The sequence below is a fragment of the Pezoporus occidentalis genome, unplaced genomic scaffold, assembly GCF_034315485.1.
Source record: "Pezoporus occidentalis ecotype Australia unplaced genomic scaffold, CSIRO_AGI_Poc_V1 ctg101, whole genome shotgun sequence".
Lineage (NCBI taxonomy): Eukaryota > Metazoa > Chordata > Aves > Psittaciformes > Psittacidae > Pezoporus > Pezoporus occidentalis.
Window position 1 is genome coordinate 1,637,629 of NW_026912791.1, and position 16,702 is coordinate 1,654,330.

Genomic DNA, 16,702 nt, shown 5'->3' on the forward strand with positions numbered 1-16,702 from the left:
AAACCCTTTCAGAAGATTTAAAGCAGCCTTCTGCCATGCTGTGTGCTGAAGACGTACTCCTAAGCAATGTCATAGGGATGCTTACATGTATATTGCCGGTTTAGGTCTGTTCGCGTACGTGTGAAGTTTTAAAGCTTAACCTGATTCTCTTTATTGTCTCTAGAGGGTTGTAGCTTGAGCACAAATAGCCTGTTGGCAAGTACGGCATGAGCCCATTAGCAAGACTCCATCTGTGATTGGTTTTGCCTGGAAACCGGGAGACAAGCAATGAATAATTGATGTGTGTTGTGCAGTAGCTGGACAGGCAAAGAGGAGAGAGAGAGGGAGAGACAGAGCAGGGTGCCCTCAGAGGGGGGAGAGCGAACAAGCTTGAAAATAGCTACTGGCTGCCTTGTGCCGAGATGAAGGCAACCCCGGCTGCCTTTGTTCTGCACTGGCTGGGCTCTGCCTAGAAGTGTTCGCAGATATCTGTGGCCTTTCTCTGCAGCAGAAGGGAGGCAGGCGAGCCGAGGCGGTTGCAGAGGAGGACTAGGCTTTTGAATGAGATGTAACTTGGGGGTAAGTTGGCTTCCTCGGCGGGAGGGGGGCTTTGCGTGTGTAAGTAGCGACGCGAGTGTGAGTGTGTGCGTTGTCGCCTCGGGCTGACTGGGAGAGCGTGTGTGATTGTGTGTGTGTGCGCCGGTCGGGTGTGTGTGCCAGCGCGAGGGTGCATTGTGGGTAAGGCAGTGCTGCATGTTGTCACAGGGATGGCAGGCAGCAGGCAAGGAAACTGGGACGGGTTCGCACGCAGATGCGGGGAGAGATTCGGAGCTGCGAGAAGAAGATTCACGGTTTGCTCATTTAGCTGGACTTTACCATATTGCTGCTTTAGGGGGTGAACCGCTTACAGCTCACAAGAATCTTGCTTCTTATATCTGCCACCATAAAACCAAAATGCAACAGCAATTATCAGTGGCATTTTCTCCAACTTGAGCCTGCCTGGCACTGTCAAAACGTGAGGAGCTGTTCTGTGAACAGCAGCGGCAATACTGCTGCCACCATTTCATTTTTGCTGCCTTTATGAGGACCTTGCCATGCAGAACTCACATCTATGGCAAGCGGTCTCAAAGAAGATCCCAAAGAAGTATTAGAATCAGTGGCAGTGTCGAGTATTCAAGTTGACATGTTTGCCCCTTGTGCTGAGTAGTTACAAGTTTATCTCTTTGCCTGTGTAAAAAACAAAAATATATTTAATTTTCGTATGATTTATGGAGTTTTCAGGAAGTTTCAAAGTAGTGCTACCAGACTGGAATTCGGAATGGGGATTTATGTTTTGATTTAATTACTTGGATTAAAGCAGATAATAATGTCAAACTGGATAAAATGGTATACGTTAATGTACAATAAAAATGAAAGGCAAGAAATCTGTACAGCTTCAGTGTTCGCAACTTTGACATTGACAGCATGGTTTGTTGGGGGAAGAGACTTGCTGTTATAGACAGCAGCTCTTGGATCAGTAAAATCACTGCATAAGATGGAATAGACTTTGCCTAAAGTAGTGTCAGTGATCCTGTGTCCACTGAAATCACTATCAAAATAAGTATTGACTTCAGTCATACAAACTAGTTCCCCTGAGTTCAGATGCACCCATTGTAAGATCTGGCTGAAAATCCCATAGCATCTGTCAACTTTTGATTGCTCTCAGTAGACAGCCCTCATGGGGTGAACTGGCTGGTTCGAATCTCCTTTTATGACAACAACATAGCTTGTCTCATAAAATTACAGAAGATGATGTTGATTCTGCAAGCCTGTATGTTTTGGAGAGAAAAATTAATGTGGAGACATTATTTCATTCAAGAAATCGTGTCTCAATCAGGTTAAGGGAACCAGGTCGTTAGGCTGAAGTGACCTAAGAAAAACAATTAGCATGGCTGAAACATTACCTGGATTTTGAGTACATAAAATTAAGATCCAGCTAAAACTGTTCTAAGTTACCTAATATTTCCTTTAATTTGTTTTCAAGTTAGAACTTTATTAGAGTTACATTGATAAAGTAAGTAGCAGCAGCTAATCATGCATAGAAGTAGAAGCTCCTCTCAGTCAAGTAATAGCATGTCTCCTCTGTGCTGTCACCGATCTGCTAAGCAGGATTTTGTTCCTCTTTTTGCTTAGTACTTAAATCAAGATGGCAGCTGAAGTGCAGTAGAACTTGTGAACAAGTTTGGTTTTATGTAAATTTACTTCAGAAGAACTCAGTAATGCTTCAGTTTGAGTTTAAGCCAACAGAAGAGTGTTACCAAAGGCTCAGTTTTGCATTTATGACTAAAATTTTGATTTTTTTTTTAAAAATTGCTTAACTTTAATTTGATTCCCACCCACCCCAGTTGTACCCCTTTCTGGAAGAGCCATCAGAAAATCTATGGGGAAATACGTTTGCAAATGCAGTGAGATTTCTCTTGTAAAATCATCTGAATGTGCAAGGTATGGTTTCATGGTAGCAACTGAAAATACTGATCATAAGAGAGATTTGAAACTTAAGCCTTTAATCTTGTGTAGGCTGTAGTAAAATGGACACAAATGTCAAATCTGTGTGTGTCAGTGTCTCAGTGGTCCTTGCAGGAATGTTGCTTCAGTGAAACGCATGTGCTCTGATTGGTATTTCTAGTGCCAAAAGTAGCAGTTAGGCCTGGAACCCTTATGCCAGATGCTCCAGGAACACCCAAGAAGGCTTGTCCCTATGTACCGCACACAGGACAGCTGTTGGTTACAAGGCAGAGAAATGTGCAAACAAGCAGAGAATAATAGAGGATACTTTGGGTTCAAATAAGAAACAATGTGTTGTTAACAGGTATTTTGTCAATTACAGTGAGATGATTTAGGATGGTCTGGCAAGATAGGCCTGCTTTTGCCAGGAAAAATTAGTATAGTAATTAGATTGAGTCTCTGACTCCAACTTCCCAAAGCCCCCCAGATTAAAAGATGTGTAACTAAGACAAGCGAATAGTGGTTTTATGTGTCACAAGGTAAGCTGAGGACACAGAAGTTCACATGTTCTCCTCAGTTGTCACTGGGGCTGTGACAACACAAGGCTGCTTTCCCATGTCCAGGACATGAGCAAAAGGGACATTACTGATCAGCAGCAATGAAAAATCTTACTAGAGTACAGCTGAGAAGAAACCAGCACCTTATGAGATTTTGCAATTGTGATTCCTTTTTTTCTTTTACAGCAAGGGAAAAGAGAATATTATATTAAACAGCAAAAGAGCAAATCAGGGAAGGAGCTGAGTGGGGGAAAACAAATAAACACAAAACCTTACCATGTAGAACATTGCTAAAATGATGATCCAGAGATCTCAGTGAAGATGCTCTCTGGTTTTGTTCCTCTCAGTTTGAGAACAGAGACTGCCCACAGGAAATACCTTCCTCTGAGGCTGCTCTGGCGAGTGGAACTTCTGTTTTGTCTTGGGTGGAACAAACAGAATAAGCTGCAGTTAACAGACAGCCTTGAGACTGCTATTGAGCAGCAGGGCAGCAAGGCTTTGCTCAAGGGGAAAAAAAAAGGGAGGGGAAAGTGACTTCCTCCCAGTCCTGCTCAGCTATTACTGCATTGTAGTTCAGAGCTATCCCAGCTAGAGCTGGGTGATCTAATCTGGGTGTCAGAAGCCTGGCTGAGTAGCTAGTGGATAGCTGTGCAGGCCAAGTGGATATGTTACTGCCTCCAGTACCTTGCAGGGTACAGCATATGGTGCAGCATAGGCATATCACGGCGATTTTAAAAATACCGTAGTAAGAAATGACCCCACTGCCCGTCCTCTAAATTTCGTACCTTGCTGTGGTGATGTTCCTTCTACTGCCTTTGCAGAAGAAACCAGAAGGTTCTGTGAAAAAAACATTAGACGTGGCATCTGTTTCACTGGAGTGCGGAGTTACTGATCTTTTCTTTGGAGTGACCAAAACAAGCAGATCCTTATAAAAATAGCTGAAAGCTAACATGCTGGAAAAAAATATATTGTGTTAATATCTCTTGGCTCTTCTAATGGCAGGATAGGGACAAAAACTCCACCAAGTATACTTGCTTCTGAAGTGCTTTAGCAAAGGGATGTTTAGGTATACAAAGCAGTTGTTCAAGAATTAACTAAAAGTCAACTTCCTCAATACTGAAACAATTTGAAGTTACTGAACAAAACCTTTTAAACCAGAATGTAAAAGGATAAGCCAGCCTTCAATTGAAATGGATGCTTCAGTAATTATCAGAGGTACACCAATGTGCAATAAAGCAAAGCAGTGATAGCTTTTAAGGCATGGTGATGAGTGCGTATCTGTTCATCATCAATGAGAAAGCAGCCAGCCAGTCTGGCACATACGTAGTCTCTTTCACTGAGGACTCAGTAAGGAGTCAAGAGAAGCCTGGAAAGAACACTTATTTTCCCTGGTTTCAATTGTAAGTTGCCTGAATAATTTTTTCCTTAAAAATCAAGACAAGGTATAGTTATAAAATAAAATAGGTGACACTGGGGCAGTAATTACTTCAGTGTGGGAGGCTGCCACTCAGCCTGTCTATCATAAATATTACACATTTCTCCAGTTCTTGACCTGGATCATTCTCAAATGTCTTGCATTCCCTGGAGTGTGTTACTAATCCTGACTCTGAGCTTGTTGGGGCTCATTCTGTTGACAGTAATCCAGTGTGACCAATGGCAGTTTTACCTATTCCAGGAGAAAAAAAAAATTAATTTTGTTCTCAATTGTCTTTATTAGTACCCATCAAATGTTCAGGCACCCAGCTAAGCTCCCAATTCATGTTGTTTGTTGTAACTGAAGTGCAGGTCTCACCAGTTTGATGACTAATGTTTAACATTTTTAAATCAACTTCTAATCCTCTAACTAAATGTTCTTGTTAGTAGTTGGGGTTCTTTGTACCTCCTCGGTGCCCCTTATGTTTCTTAAATCTCTTAAATATCAGGAGGTAGGCAAGCTGGACTCCTGTCTGTGTTGACATCCTGAAAGGGACAAAACGCCACCATTTTTTTACCAGCTCATTGGAATGCTATTAGAAGATAATGTTAGAGTACCTGGATGGGTTCCTTCTTTTGCCTGCTTATCATTAAAACTATTTTGACTGGATTTCAAAATCGTTCTGACCCAACTTAGTTACAAATGAAGTGAGTAGAGCTGCAGCAGAAGCAGAACTAGGGCAACCTGGGATGCTCATAAAAATCACTTCTTTGCTTATTCTGGGTATCTTCTCTTACTCGAGCCCAAAAAGGTAACAGAGAGCTAATGGGAGATTGTCATATGACTCTTCAGTACTCAATTAGCTCTGCTAACCAGCTTTACTGACATGTTTGTTTTAGTGACTAAACGTATTTAACATTTTATTAACAACCTTTTTTCTCCCTTAGTAAGTGGTAGGAAAAGAAAAAAGCACCAAAGGCTGTTTCTGCCACTTTTGCCACTTACTTATCCATATTCTAGCCAGACTTCAAAGGAGAGTGTTAACAGTACTTTTACTGTCTTATCTACTGACACTATCCAACTGTTTAAAAAAGTTGAGTTTTTCAAGCATCGGCCTAACACCACAGCTTTCAGAGCAGCCTGTCACGATTTACTTATTCATACAGATTGCAGAGGCTTATGTAGTCTTGATCCTGCTTGATCTGCCAGCAGTATTTGCTTCTATTGATCACAGGCTGTTATTTGACTGCCTTGAGCAGCTTGTAGGTCTCCCTGGTTCTGTTAACGGGGTCTACTACAGATACTTCTCAGCATTCTCATTTTGTTGCTGTCGATAGTTTTAACCCCAGCCCTCCCACTCAAGACAGATGTGCCACAGGGTTGTGTCACACCCTTTGTGGTTTTTTATAAGTTTGGTAATACCTTAGTGAGCTTTGGTAGTGTAACTGGGGTTCTGTCTGGATTTGACTGTTAGCTCTGATTTATAGTGCATGTTTAGCAGTGTGCCTGTCTGTCATGTTTGGTTGTAAGTACGTAAAGACTCCTCCTGTAATAAAATGGCATAGTTTTGGAAGTAAGTGCTGGTCCTTCATGTTCCTATGTACCTTTTCATTCATATACATTCCTACTGTTTTTCTAGCAGTAGGGCAATTAAGAGGTTAATCTGGAAGAAACTTCTAAGCAATGTTGTCTTTTGCACATAGAGAAGCACTGTTACATTGTCCTGTTCCAGCCAGCTTTCCAAAATTCCTCAGCGTGGAAATACTGTAATTCCTTAATTGACCAGTTTACCTGAAAGTCCTTAAAGTCACTATCTAAAGTAATTTGTGGCTGCCAAGAAATACGCTTCATTCGGCAAAAGGTAGAATTGGCTTTAAATCAGAAACATCCATGTGAGCTTTTATATGGCCTTTGTCCATTAGAAGCCAGAGATTTTAATCTTTTTACTAAATGACTTAATGGCTTGTGAATATACTTTAAAGCTTTTTGAAAAATAGAAGCATGTATGGTCCTTGTGTATTTGTGTTGCTGGTTTTAGTATGAGGGTGGCCTTCTTTGAAGATGCAATTAAGCTTCTGCCTGTTATTATTTGTGGATCCTTGTATAGTTTTCATAGAAAAATGGCCCAGCAGATGGTGTTTGAGCAGAAAGAGGAGAGAGGCAGTGGCTGGCTCTTTGAAGAAGTATTTGAGATGGAGAATTACGAGGACCAAGTGATTTTGCTTGGAGGGAACACATCTAATATGTGATGACCCACTTTTCACCCTTCCATATAGACACTTTTGCATTTAGTGAGACTAGGATGTTGGCTTTCTGGCTTGCCTTGACATTCGGTAAATTGTTTCTTTGTCTCTACGTCTACAAAAAATATCAGGGCAGGATTTATTCGCTCATAGAGAGCGTTTTGGACTTGGAGATTTAGTTGATCATTAGTATGTAATACCCCATAATCTTGGATTATGTATTTTGCCATAAGCAGAACAGAAGATATGTTTTATAATTTCTCCTAGGAGTAGGTTATAAGAGATCTGGAAAAGGATGTTTTAATGTCCCATCTCAAGTGTTGACTTAAAATGGCTCACTTGAAGCACTCACAAGTCATGCTGCAAAGGCAAAAAATGTCCTTCTTGTTAAATGACTGTAATCTAAAATGTTATAGAGGGCTGAATGATTTATTGATGTATCTTTCAGAGGCATTTACCTGCACCTGTAGCCAGCCCATTCCATTTATTTTGGCTTGCTGACAAATTAACAAGCTATTTGTATGTCAGACTTGGTCAGTAGTCAACTCCCTCCTCCTTACATATTGAACAGCTTTTAATTTAATTGTCTGTGGTGTTGGGAATTTATTACCCAGATAGATGTCACTCAGAGGAGCTTGTATTTTTGTTGTTGTGTTTGTTTGTTTGTTTGGGGTTTTTTGTTTAAAAAAGAAAATAAAAACTTGAAGATTTATTTTTGAATATGCTCATAGTGCCTTACAGAAGAGAGTATGTAGAAGAGAGCAGCTTTCAAGCCTTTTCCATACGCAGAGGCAATGAGCTCTGTGATACCTTCCTTTCTCTTAAATAGTTTGGGATGTGAAATATTAGGGTTTATATTTAATGACTGGAATAAGCTTAACTCCATGATTATGGCCGTTGTCATTGTATCTAGACACCTGTGAGGAATGAGCAATCAGAATTGCATGTCAGAGTCGCAACTACGTAAATGTGTTGCATAAATACTCTCAGGCAGGGTTGAAGTGTGCCCTGCCACCTGCAGTGATTACACTGCTGCTCTTGAATAAGTTTTGCGGGGGATTTAAGGCAAAATTATTGTGTCCTGCTAAATTGTTTTGCTGTTAGCTTAGACGCTCCTCACAGTGAGGATCTGAGTGCTACTTTTCAAAGTCAGAATGCTATACTGTTACAGAGAGGCAGTGACAAGTTGCCTGGCTTGAGCTGCCAGGATGTCTCTTGCCTTGCTGCTCCTCTGAGGCACCACCACTGCTGTTCTCCAGCTGAAGAGAACTAGTGAAATCTATTCTATATGTCTGTTTTCTTAACCTTAATTAATCCGATCTTGTACTTTATGAACTTCATGTAACACATGAAATTTGGGTTTTGATGTAACGAAGAGGATTTTCATGTCATGTGAGCGTGCCTGGTGCTGGCCATCTTGGCCACCTGATTCTGCTAGGGCTCCCTGGGCCTGCAGGTGGTGGAAAGACCCAGCTATTTTTTTCCCCTTTTACAGTCATGGTTGCTAGTTGATGTTGTTGGCACTGTACAGCTTGAAATGTTTTATGGTCTTACATCTGCTTAACCTTTAGTGTTTTCTGTCATCATCCGTCATGACCTGGTGGCCTATGGTTAGTAAAATGTGCCCTTGCAGACTGCCAGATACTGTAATGGAATTAGGCCCTTAAAATTATCAGAACTGTCAAAGGGGCTTACAATCCTGTAAGAGTTTTAAGTGGTTTCTTACCTCCATTTCAACACACATGTGACCTGAAGTGTTTTTTCTTGGGGTTTGTTTTTTTTTTTTTTTTTGTTCTGCTTTGTTTTACTTCCTATTAAAGTGGGGTGGAGGGGAAAAAAAATTTTCCTTGGCATATTTATAAGGAGTCTCCTCAGTTCTGTCCCAGATGTCTTTTTTTTGGCTCTTTTCTCTCTCTTGCACTTGCAGATTAAGCTCTGCAGATATTTCAGCAGGAAGTTGTTCCTTTAAGTAAAAGAGTAAGGACACTTCGGTATGTGCATTAGTCAGTCAGTGTGCACTGAGGGCTGACACAAGGCAGGAGGGAACGTCAGGCTTGCTTTGAGAGGGTTAACTCAGCGTAATGCTCACAGAAGGTGCTGAACCGACACCTCTGGAAACAAATCTCCTCTGCAGAGTGAGTGTGGGAAGGGCAGGAACACTGCATAGTTAGTCTTGTTTACCAGCTGTGTGCCTGATCCTGGGCAGATAGCACTAGAGATGTGAGCTGGTTTATCTTTCGCTAGTTAGTTTTCATTGAACTGTGAAAATGGTGAAAGTAGTTTTGTAGCACCTTGGTGGTCACAGTGCCTGATGGTTATTAACAGTGAAAGATTCTGTAATGTTTCTGACCTGAGAGGTATTACATGTGCCACACCCAATAGAAATTGAAATGTGCGGTAGAGAGGTAATTTGACTATGTCAAAACACAGCCCGTAGCTGAGTTTGACAAGTCCCCTATTCTTGAGCCTGTTTCATGAGTCTCAATTCAAAGCAGTTTGTGAGGTTGTTGCATCTGAGCTGTTTGCCTCAAATTATTGCAAGTTGTTAATACTGCTTTTTTTCAGTTAAAGGGTGATCTGATTTTGGCTGTTGAAGCAGTGCCACGCTGACTCAGTTTCTTACCACCAGCAGGGTGACACAAGGTGAAGAAAGAGAATAAAGCGAATAAAATGCTGCTGTTTGAAAATATGTCTTGTTTGAGACCTTATACATAAGTGATAGAGGGAAGTGCACTGCAGCCATTTCATTTGCAAGGAAAAGAACTGTTACAGAGGTTTCTTTTACATCTCCATGGTTCTCGTATAGCACAATTAAGCAAGGTAAAAGAAACTGTGATCCCTGCCACTAAACTGTGTGTAGGCATTAGTCCCATAAATAAAATTAACTATTAAAAAAAAAGGTTTGGATTGCCTGAGGTGACATTAATTGGAATAGACAATGGAACAAATTGGCCTCTGAGCAAGGAGGACAAACCATGAAATACCCGTCCTCCAAGAAAAGTAATTCCTGTTTCAGTTTTTAGAGCAATTTCAGTCAATGATAAATCTTGACCTGGAATGCTCCAAATGACCATCCTACAGCGGTGAGTATGCTTCTCTTTTCTTTAGCATACAAATCTCAACAATCTTCCAGGACCCCCACTGCCCTAAGCAAGAAGAGATGGAGGTGGAGGAATGAAATCAGTCATCAGGCGATGGGCTGTCCCTTCTGATCCAAGAGCTTGAGTATATTGACAGCTAATATTTTTCCTTCACAACAGTCTAGTGAATGATCTCATCAGCTGTTGCTAGCAGATGCAAGAATGATGAGCTTGTGGTAGCAAGACAGACATTACACTGTTTTCTGTGCTTGTCTTGGGATACGAGTGACAGACATGTCATCAACAGTTTTCTTTTTGAATAAAATTGGCCACAGCATTTTGAAAAGGTTCAAAGGAGATTAGGATTAGTTGCTTAGTGGAGGGAGAGAAGAGGACCCCTTCCCAGCATATGCTTCCTTTTGGTGAAAGTTTGGCATTCTTTCTGGGAAAATGGATGTTTAAAGGCTGATTAGCTGTCTTAAGAGGAAGTACCTGAACTGTGGCTGTTTCTAACTTCATTGCAAAGACATGGTAACACCTTGGGAAAAATAGAGAGCAATGAATGTCTCCTTTTAGTACTCACTGTTGTTTATTTAGCACAAAGGCCTCAGGTGCATACTTTTTAATGGGTTTTTATTAATCAGGAAGAAAATAGGCAGTTTATGCAGTCAGGCAAGCAATGTTGCAGTGTCCACATTCATCAGTGCTGATTCTGCTGTGTTCTTCTTAGTGCCAAGTCAAGCAAAGCTGATGCAGATCACTGGAAAATGGGTTGTCAGTGTTTAGGTTATTTAATCCTCAGTGTTGATTCCCAGTTGTGACCATTTCTGTTACCAGTATGTTTACTTTGAGCTTCCTACTTCTCAATTGTAAGTATCTCTCCTGTAGTCAGAGCACATGTACCTAACCCATATGAACACTCAGAGCTTGCCAGTTATCCAAAATATTGGGTGACAGATACTTTGCTGGAAATACGTGTTTGGTTTTCCAGCCATGTACAAATTGAAAAAATTGTCAGGGTGACCCAAATCGGGTTGAAATGAGGGAACTTAGTTGAATAAGGCAGAGCCTGGTCATAAAATAACACTGTATACAAGCTAAACGTTTCTTGTTTTAGTGACGTCCTAAGTAGCAGCCTGAGTATTTCCTCTGCAGCTGAGTTTTGCCTACTTTCAACTCTGACTTTAATTGTTAATGGCACATTCCCCTAACTCTGCCTCACTTTTTGCTTCTGTGCCTGCATTTGGGCAGTACCCCGACTATAAAAAAGTCTGTCTGACTGCAGTATGAAAGTTAATGTCCTAGTGTGAAAATAGTATTTATTATTCATTGTCTTTGGACTGAAATGTCTCTGTATTTGTGGATCTTCACAAAGCCTGTCGAACCGCTGATAATTTTTCAAAAATCTCACTTTAGATAGTGCTTGTTGCCTTAAACTGAAGGGTGATTGTAGCTCTTGGGTTCTTGGGTTTCGATCAGTGGAATCCCAATAATCCACCCTTCTAATTTATGCCGTTTCAAGTTGTTGTAGAGTTTCACTCGTAGTATTTGGCAAACTTTTCATAATTCTTGAGAAGACTTTATGTTGTTAACAGATTCAGGCATTTCAAAAACATTTTTACCAGTTGTCACCATCTGAAACTGGAGTCTACAGTTGAGTTTTCCCATATGTATTTTCATTGTTTGCCTAATCTGTTTTGAGATCAGTTTTGCATGAATTAAGGACCCTAGGGGGAAAAAAAATAATCTAAGTGGCGCTTTCCAGAAGCTTCTGCTGCAGATTTCATTGATGATTAAGATAGTTCTTGCCTGTCCTTAACTCCCCTTTTTCTTCCTAATTACACTAGAGATTGAAGATTGTGTTACATACTGCGTGAGTGGTAGTATCTACGCATACTAGTATTGAATCAAGTGGCAAAATAAATCATAATCAAATTTCATCCAGTGATGCTAATTTCTCTCAAAAGCTGGAAGGTAGCTCTACCTGTGTAGGAAATAGAATAGACTTGTGTTCTGGTTTGACAGTACTATACGCAGGGAAAAGATGAAAAAGAGAGAGGGCAAGAAAAGGCTCCCAAACCAACGATTCTGTTGTAATTATGGAATTACTAACATTTTAAATGTTTAAACTTTGACTACTATAAATTAGCTGTCAGACCAGTAACTTCTGCCTACCCTTTACAAGCCGTTCACATTTTCCTGCAGAGCTGCGTATGCTTCCCATTTCATAATCTGAACTCTGAAAGTCTGCCTACTCTCTACTGAACTTTAGTTTTACATGACATGAGAGGCATGCACCTTTTGGGAGATAGCTTGTTACTTGCTTTCAGTGATCTGTCTGAAACCTGGAAGAAAGGCATTAAGCAACCACAATAAGGAATTTTGTGCAGTAAGGATGAGATCACCTGAAGTGAGATCTGCACATAAAACTTGTGTGAACATGGAAATGTCATTAAGGACTATGTTTATTTACAACTCTTGATACAGGCAAAAGTGCCAGGGTAGGTATAGTTCTATAACAAAAATGGCCTTTTGCTGATGCAGCTAGTTTCACTCAAGGAATTAGAATAAGCTATAAACTAGCAAGATCACTTTTCTTTACTGATACAAACTGTATTTGCAGTAAGCACATACATCAAACTTTTTGAGGGTGGTTGTGCTGACAGAATACTTGTGAAAATGGTCACAAGGAATGGAAGAGGCAGGAAACATACTCCTGGAAGTAGCTACATCTCTTAATGTGTATATGAGCTTTCCAACCTTTTCACTAAGCGCTTTTTTATAGGTGGCGCTCTTTTGTTATCCCATACTGCGTATTCAAACTCAGATTATGCCTTGAATTAGTCAATGTAGTTGGTATGAAGATGCATTGGTAACGTATGAGGTTAGTTGAGGTGCGTGTTCCAGCAAATGTTTCCAAAGACTCCCTCCTGGATGTTCTTCAGTGTCTCCCTCTGAAACAGCCCTCTTCCCCGTAGCATCTTTTTTTCTTTGTGTCATGGATCATCCATGAGTAACTGCAAATATGCGTAATCTACAAGTTCTGTGCGAGAAAAAAGGCTGCCTTCTGAAGATTGGTAAGCAGTTGAACTACACCAAAATGTTATATTCTATATGCTTGTTCATGAGAGTCATCTTGGTGTTATGGAAATGCAGAAGTAAGGCTTTACTCCCTGAGAAGTATTTTTAGGATCAGTCTAATGCAGATCTGTATGTAATTTGGAGGTTTCAGTCCAGAAGGGCTTGATCCCACCCTGAGTTTCATTTTGAGTTCCAGGTTCAAAGAACTATCAAAGAAATCATGAACTCAGTTTAAGCGGGCTTGACTTCATTAACAGCCATGTCTTCCATATTCATCACTGAATTTGCAGTTGCCCAGAACTGTTGACCAAAATGTATCCCAACCCCTCTTGCTCTTTCAGCAACCTCAGCTGTGTTTCCTTTAATAATTTCCTGAAAAAGCAGTTTGGCCTGGTTTGGTATAAAAATATTCAGCTCTAGCTCTGGGTGAAAACTTTTTCATACATTTCCAAGAGCTTTTTTTTTTGCTCTTCCATGCAGCGACCTGCCCTTTGGAAAGAAATCAGGACTTGCCAGAGCAAGGCATTTCTGCAACTTGAGCAACTTCTGTCTAAACCACATCTGTGAGCTTTTTACAAATGAATTAAAACACAGTTATGCCTTTTACACCAAAATTGATGTGGTCCATTTCTCCAGCCAAAAGGTCTTTAACTGTATTTGTAAGATCTGTTCTAAGATAAACACTGCTGCTGGTCTTCTTTTTCTGGTGTTGGTTTGCCTCTGTAGAAATGTGATTGTCTTTTTTGGTGGTTTTACTTATCTTTTAGGTTTTGACAAATAAACCAGTATTTGGATCAGGTGACAATAACATGAGGCAACCTTTATCCGTGTACTGGCAAGTTAAGTTTAGCAATTATTTCTAGCATTTGATAATTGCCTGTCTGGAATATCATGTGTAGCCTCTTTAAATGTCTTGTTAATCCAGCAGTAACTGTCTGTTGATGTTACAGTTCAGTGAATTGAACCCATGAAGTGTTAATCCAGTGACTAGCCAACCTCTTACCCAAGGTGGGACTAGAATCGCTCCTTATGTGGAGCCAGTTTGCAGAGCAGTGTACTTTTCCTGCCTGGGGAAGCCTGTGCTGAACTCTGAAACATTTGACAGATCCACCCTATTCCAACACACTGTTCACTTGCAGGCAGGGAGCCACATTACAGGTTACTCTGGTTATTTTCTTATAGGTAGGTTTTGTTTTTGAAAATGAATTGTGTTTTCATCTGCATGTTGGGTACTTGAAATAAAAACTTAGAGTAAAAACAAATTAGCGGTTTGGTTTGGTTTTAATAATTGTAGAATTCATGTAGAATTATGATAAACTGAATTCTTTAATTTCTGTTAACGACAAAAGTTTCTATTTTCATTGAAACAGAAAAAGTAGGAGAATGTAAGTTCAGGCAAAACCTTATAGCTGCTGTCCTGCAAAAAGCTCAGATTAGGTGAAATGTACTCAGTACCCAGGACTGGGACATGCTGTGTGTGAGTAACCAGCACATGTGTACACTCTCTCAATAATATCTTTTCTCTCTGCAGAAAGATTGGGTCTGTCAGCAGGGAAGATGTTGTGTGGTCTCTTTGGACTGCATAAGCAAAGGTGCTCTCAGTAATCCAATTCCAGCATATAAAGACTGAATAAACAGTTCTGACATCCAAAACATAAGCAGGATATCTCAAGTCCATGAACACAGGAATAACAAAATGCCAGTACAGAAATTCTGGTATGCAGCATGCCTGAATCTGATGTCAGTCAGGTGAGAGTTAAAAAAGGTATTTGATACAGGTGAGGGTGTCTAATAGCAGTATTGAAGTTCAGATGGTTTTTTTGCTTTACAAGCTTGTACCCGGCAAGAGCATTTGGCTTCGAAAAGTTCAACAACTGCATCTTTGAGGAATTGAAGTGATATCAAAATTTTGATTGTCTTGAGTTTGGGAATAGGTTTCCAAGATTCCTCTTTTGCTTGGGGAAAGGGCTGGCCAATGGTAGGTCTGTGCGCATAGGCAGATGAGCAAATGTACCTGCCTGACTTTACTGCATGACAGCTGTACCCATTAGTCTGCATTTGCTGTCTCAGTATCTCTGGTGCCATATGTTCTTTTTCTTTAAATAAACAGGTATATAATAGGTAGGACAGATGGGAATAGCAAAATGGTGTAAGTAGAGGAATGATTTGGAACAAGACTCAAATGATTAATCTTGACACCAGTAGTCTTAACCAGTTTATGATAGAACTGAATTAGTACGTGCTGTACAGTTCCTTTCACTGACCCTGTCAGTGGAAAGGTGTCTGTGATCAACTTGTAATTTTAGTTTCTATCTGTCTGCTTATGACTCATTAGTGTTTGTATTTCCATCCTTTTTGAGCTTAGCGGCTTGTTATATTGCTTACTAATATGCTTCAAGGAGTGTTGCAGATTAGCTTTGTAGACAGTCTAGTCAGTCTCTGCACCAGAGAGGCTCATGCAACTGTTTCTGTTTTGTTTAATTTCATTTCACCCGTACAGACTCATTGAGGTAAATACTTTTTTTAAAATGTAAAACAGTTAAAATGTAAAAAAGTAAACAGTAAAAAAGTAAACAGTAGCACTGAAAGCATCAAATATAAACATGAAGGAATTAGCATTAAATTGCACTGAAATGGCAACTGGAAATGTAATTGTACAGATAGCTACTTTATAGCAAAAAATACAAAAGCAGTCAGATGATACATTGTTGAGTTACACAGATTTTATTCAAAATGATACCAGGAGTGTGTCAGAAGATTGGAAGGGGTAGGACAGCCCTCTTCATGTATGCAGTTGGGGAGGTTCAGTTTCCCCTCTCAGGGAAATTTGGATTTTTATCTACTTTTTGATTTCTATTTTATCCTCAATTCTGAAGTCTGGGGGAGTTTTAATGTTATTTGTTTGGTAAAGAGCATCTTTGAAAACAGTGCCTACTACAATGAATCTGATCTTTTTCATTCTTGTCCTTATTTGCTACTTTTACAACATCTAGTTATGAACAAATAGAGCTCTAAAACATGAATGGGATTCTCAGTATTTGTTGCCTGCACTTGACGTCTTTCTCTTCTCCAGCCCTTGGTGTTAATGAGCATTAGTTCACATTAGTTTCCTATTCTCATAATGTCTTTTAGAACAGGTAGTATTAAGGTTAAGGAGGACAAATGAGGAACCTTAAAAAGGTCCTTTTATAGTTGCTTATCAGACCTTGATTCCCACATTGATAACATAAGGTAAGGATTTATGATACAAACGCTGTTCTAGACTACATTCTCCATGACTGGTTTTAGCCTGATCTGTTGCTGCTGCTTGTTTATTTACACTTCTTCTTAAGGTATTAGGAGGTAATACCATATTGTGAATAAGATGTTAGAAGGCAATTTAGTATACACCTTACCATGTGTTGCTAGGAAGACAGAAAAATAGTTCCACTGGCCCAATTCAACACAATTTTGAAAGAGCAGGCTTGTAGGCTTGCTGGGAGAAGGTAGGAAAATCCCAGATGAGCTGAGAAAACTCTTGAGTGAATTTACTGTGGGATTGTCTCTTTAATAATCTACTTGGCTTTCCAGGGTTAAGCACAGGAATAAACCCTTCACCGTGGTATTTCCACCTCGATGAGGTGCAGGCCAGATTAAGTGGCCCAGTCAAGTCCTCCTCATGCCCACCATAGGAAGCATATGCATGTGGAACTGGGGGTGCAGAGGGGGACTGAAAGCCTGACACAAAGGTCTGTGCTTCTTCTCTGCCCAGAAACCAAAGGGTTGCTTTGTGGTGAAGAGGATGGTGTCAGCATCCTTGGCCTTAGAAAACTAGTTGGAATTCTACCTAGCAGATAAAATCCCATTCCTCGGTAGTTGTAGGTT

The 16,702-nt window shown here is 40.2% G+C and overlaps 1 protein-coding gene across 10 annotated transcripts in view; it reads left to right on the plus strand.

Annotated features, from left to right (window-relative positions):
* ZMIZ1 (zinc finger MIZ-type containing 1) overlaps positions 1-16,702 on the plus strand; it is a 345,736-nt gene that overhangs the window by 254,093 nt on the left and 74,941 nt on the right. The window contains exon 2 of one of the 10 annotated variants that reach the window (XM_062613441.1): positions 488-558. The exons of the other annotated variants lie outside the window; for them this stretch is intronic. The gene's annotated coding sequence lies outside the window, so the exon portion shown is untranslated. The remainder of the gene's footprint in view (positions 1-487; positions 559-16,702) is intronic. 10 annotated transcript variants of the gene reach the window in all.